General features: G+C 33.7%; 1 pseudogene; it reads left to right on the top strand.

Annotated features, from left to right (window-relative positions):
- The first annotated feature begins 1,263 nt into the window (after positions 1–1,263).
- Positions 1,264–2,205, top strand: LOC125355978 (annotated as a pseudogene).
- Positions 2,206–5,103: the final 2,898 nt, after the last annotated feature.

The following is a 5,103-nucleotide window of genomic DNA, read 5'->3' as shown; positions in this document are numbered from 1 at the left end:
TCACTTTGGAAGTAGAATATTTTCAATGTGAAGTGCAAACATAGAAAACCTGTGCCAGTGATCATATCCTTTGTATCCAATTATTAGTAATAGCCTTTTCTTTCTAATTATTTGCCAAACTCAAATGCTGTAATTTTGTTTTTGAATATTAAAGTATTTCTTAATTTCTTTTCATTGAGGCTGTTGCTGAGAGCTATCTTTAAATAATTATAAGAATACTACTATTTAGACATTTTAGCAGCTTATAAGAATGTTACAATTCATTTTAGCAACATACAACTTCATTTTTACAATGCACACACACACATACATTGTGGAGGTGGACTGTAAGAAAGCTGATTTATCTAAAATATGTTCTAGTTAACATGCATTCACATGTGTAAACCACATTTTGAGATAGGAAATGAGGATTTCCATTTTATTTGGTATTCGTATATTCAATGGATTAAGATTTCTCATGATGTCAATCTATATTTGTGACAGAAATTTTAACTGGATCAAGAATGGTAAGGATTTCAGCATAATGATAAATCTTGTAGTATTTATGTTCAGGTTCCTTTCTACAGTGGTAGTAGTTTGCTTTTATGTCACACAAGGTCAAGTATGTGGTCATAATGGCATTCTGTAGAGCTGTTGGGATTCTGGAAGGGCAAAGTGGGGAATGAATTAATAGACATTTTCTATGCAGTGCCATTGTTTCTGATCACAACTTGATAGATTGACAAAAAGAAGGAAGCAGCTGTGCTACTGGAACTGGAAGTAGGTTGCTCTGCCAGGCTTATTTCTTTACTATCTACTTAGAAATGTCTTGAAAGAATGTTAGCTTGTAATGATTAAATTATTTATGGTAGCCTCAAATTGGATCTAAAGTCCTTGGCATGAATGGACTTAGAACACATTATTGAATCTTGAGACTCAAGATATATTTTCAATTTTTGGATGCTGAAATTACTTTGGAGAAAAATTTTGGTTGTTTTAGGAAAAATGTTGAATGTGACTTTCCTGGATCACATAAATATCAGAGCAACTAAAAATTACACTTCAAATATCGTGTGTATGAAAAAAATAGGCATTTGGATAAGATATATAGTACAATAATACCTTCTACCTTTAAGTGTATGGACACAATGTTCCATGGACTGAAAATACATGTAGATATTTAAAGTCATTCTGTATCAGGATGTTATCATAGTTGGAGATGAAATTGAAGGTATTAAATAAATGAAAAAATTGAAATTAGTAGTGAGTTTTTAAGTGAGCAAAATGGCTAGAAGATGGCAGCCTGTTATTGACTACATTCATAGTAAATTTGAGGATTATCTAAATGCAGAATCCAGGGTGAACAGGCAGCAGATGCCTTACAACAGGGTGCAGTGCTGCTTATCCTTCATCGCTCCCTCAGGACGCGGACTTAAACCACTGGATATTGAGTTTATGAAATGTTTGCATGAAAAAGTGAATATCATCCCACTAATTGCCAAAGCAGACACACTCACATCAGAGGGATGCCAGCAGATTAAAAAACAGATAATGAAAGAAATCCAAGAACATAAAATCAAAATATATGAATTTCCAGAAACAGACAATGAAGAAGAAAATAAGCTGGTTAAAAAGATAAAGGACCGTTTACCTCTCGCTGTAGTAGGTAGTAACATGGTCTTTGAAGTTAATGGCAAGAGGGTCAGAGGAAGGCAATATCCTTGGGGTGCAGCTGAAGTTGAAAATGGTGAACATTATCATTTTACAGTTCAAGGAATCTGTTGATAAGAACACACATGTAAGACTTAAAAATGTCACTAAGAACGTACACTGTGAGAACTACTGAAGCAGAAAGCTGGCGGCTGTGACTTAGAATAGAATGGATAACAACAAGAGTAAAGGACAGTTTACCAAAAGTCCTCTGACACAGAGGAGGAAAGAAGGGAGCATGCAGCCATGATGAAGAAGATGGAGATGGAAATGGAGCAGGTGTTCGAGATGAAAGTCAAGGAGAAGGCCCAGAAACTGAAGGACTCTGAGGCTGAGCTCAAGCGGCGCCATGAGCAGATGAAAAAGAATTTGGAAGCCCAGCACAAAGAATTAGAGGACAAATGTCGTCAATCTGAGGAGGAGAAAGCCAACTGGGAAGCTCAGCAATGCATCTGAGAACTACAGAACTCTTCATGAACATTGGAAAAGAACAAGAAGAAAGGGAAGATCTTTTAAACTCTCCATTGACCGCCAGTTATGTATTAGTTGCAAAATGCCAGCTTGCACATCAGTGTTTGTTGGATCCACTTGATCAATTTGCACCAATTTTATCCATAATGATGGATTTAACAACATGACAAATACTCTTTTTGTTGTTGTTTTCAATGGAGATTAAGATGCCTTGAATTGTCTAGGGTGTTCTTAGAAAGTAACAGCTCTATGTACCTTTCTACATTTTCTTTATTATTATTATTATTATTATTATTATTATTATTATTATTAAACAGATGTCTTCAGTTTAATGCAAGAGAACATTTGTACTGTTGTATCATCATCTTCAGGTGGTTTGATTGTTTATAGGATATTCCAAAGTAAAGGCTCTGGCAGGTCTTCAGGGAGGAAAAACTGGCATACTATGATGCAGACTATGCTTCGCTATGATAATTATAATACTGAGGTTCCATTCAATGTAGCCTATACAATAATGTAATTTAGTCTAACACACTTGACCCTATTTTTCGACACTTCCATTGTTTGAAAATACACATGGAAAAAAGAACATATATGCTTACAATGCACGTAGAGCTTTTTATAACAACCTTTTGTTTGTTTGTTTTGGATTCTTTATGTATATGTTATTCTCATTTAGTACCCTCATTAGCCAGAATCTCAGTACTGCTTCATTTTTGTAATAACATTTAATTTAGATATTTTCCATATGTTGTACCTGCTAAAATAGAATATAACATCTTTCCTATGGTAGGAACCAGCAAGGAAACTTTCCCTTAACTCCCTTTTTACACTTTATGTTAAGTAGCAGGGAGGAAATGCATTTTTAGGTCATTTCTAGGCAAATTGTGGAGCTAATGACAAGCCTGTTTCTACCTACATGAAGTCTCTTGTTTTACTAGAAATGGGAATCATGGCCTCTTGAAGACAGAAAGAAAAAAGTCACTACTCTGCAGTTAGTTGTATCCATATATTGAATTTCTGTATTTTTTGTTTGTATTGTAAAAAATTCACACAATAAACAATGTTGTGATGTAAAAAATGGCTAGCAGAATATTTAGTTCCTAGAATCCTTTGCAAAACCAAAAATCCAAATCAAATCACAGGAAAAATGGAGAAGGAAAATCTTGTGTGTGACACATAGTATTTATTCAGTAATTTCTCACTGACCATCTGTAAGAGTGGCATTGTGAATGAGCAAATAAAAAGAAACAAACAAGTTTTATTTCTTATGAAGTTCAATATGTATGAAATGGTTGTATGAAAACATAATGCTACCCCAGAACAATTTCTCTGATAATCCAAATAGATATATTTTAAAATGATTGATAATTGTTCTGTATGGGGTTTTGGTGTGATTATTTATGAAACACAGGGAAAATGTATACTTAATTTTAAGGTGATGGCTGTACTGAATGGTGTTGGAATTCAACTCATTACACATATTTCTGAGGACCCTAGAGACCTATTGGTCTAATCATAAAAATGGGAGAATGTGATCAAGTTGAAAATCTTTCTAGGTGAAATATATTTCAGTGGGCAATGCATTTTCCTATCTATAGTATTTGGTTCAGTATAATTAACATGGATAATTTAGGATAATCTTCTAATAGTTATTATAGTTGAGAGTTTAGATGAAGCCTAACTGCCCTTGTAATGTAGTCTGAATGCAATTTTTTTCAGTAAAGGGCAGAAAGTAGGTAGTTTTGATTAAACTGTAATGTGTATTTGTAATTATCAATAATCAGGGTCTTGACAAAATGACCCTAACAATATTATTTAGTGGGAATGCATTAGCATAAGTGCTGTAGTGACATCTCTTTCTCTCCATGATTCTTCATCACACATTCTAACACATTTAATTTCATCTTCAATCAAGAGGCTTTCATGGAAAATAACAGAGCTCATTTTAAATTTATCTGTACCTAAAAGAGGGATGAAATTTTAGCCTAATATTTGAATTTATTACTTTCACTTAATCATGTTTGTGCTATTTAACTTTCCTTGTATGCCATGCACTGTTGTCAACTGCTGATTTGGTTTCCTCTCACAGTCCTAGTAAATGCACCTAAGAATGGCACCTAGGAAAGGCATCAGGTCTAACATGAGTTACAATAAAGAAGAATGGACAACATGGTATAGAAATAATTTTTAAGCTTTCCTAGTCAAGTTGAAATGCATTCAGTAGGAAGCAAAATATCTGAGTGAAAAAAAATCCCCACTCCCATCCCTTTGGCATCTTATATTTTGTGTGGTGACAATGAAATCTTGGCCTGGTGTCAGAGAAATTTCTTTTGATCCAATCTTGGAAAGCCAGAGAGAAAAGTAAGGCAACAGGAAGGGCAAGGGGCCAGTAGCAAAGGTATCAGCCGTTGCTGATGAAATTACCAAACTACACTATTAACCTTTGAGCATTTCTGGGTCTCTGAAATGTGATTAAAAATTCTCTTCCAACTCTGTACTTGGACTCATCTCTGCTTTCTTCTTTCAACAAACTTTTTGTTCTAATGAACTTTTAGAAAATAAGGAAATAAATTGAGTGAATTATCAAAATGGCTTAATCACTTTGGAACTGCATTATTTTAATCACTTAAGTCCAACCTTAACTCTGCCTCTTATAAGTTGTATGTCACTAGACATCTGCCTATGGTTGTTAATCTTTAGTGTATTAAACTGTGTGATGAAGATAAAAATATGAAGGAATGATGAAGATAAAAATATCATCTGCCTCTACTTTACTTATTACTTGACTATTAATAATACTTTACACTATTCCATAGCTACAGAAGTTTTAAACAATCTCTTTTTGATTGTCATTTATTATGTAGTGAAAATTATGTTTTAGAAAAAGTGGTGCATAAAAGCAAATCTTTCTTATAACTCTTGATCCATATAAATATCCAT

This window comes from Perognathus longimembris, chromosome 8, assembly GCF_023159225.1.
Source record: "Perognathus longimembris pacificus isolate PPM17 chromosome 8, ASM2315922v1, whole genome shotgun sequence".
NCBI lineage: Eukaryota > Metazoa > Chordata > Mammalia > Rodentia > Heteromyidae > Perognathus > Perognathus longimembris.
The sequence above is the reverse complement of the archived record's forward strand: the minus strand, read 5'-3'. Positions and strand labels throughout refer to the sequence as shown.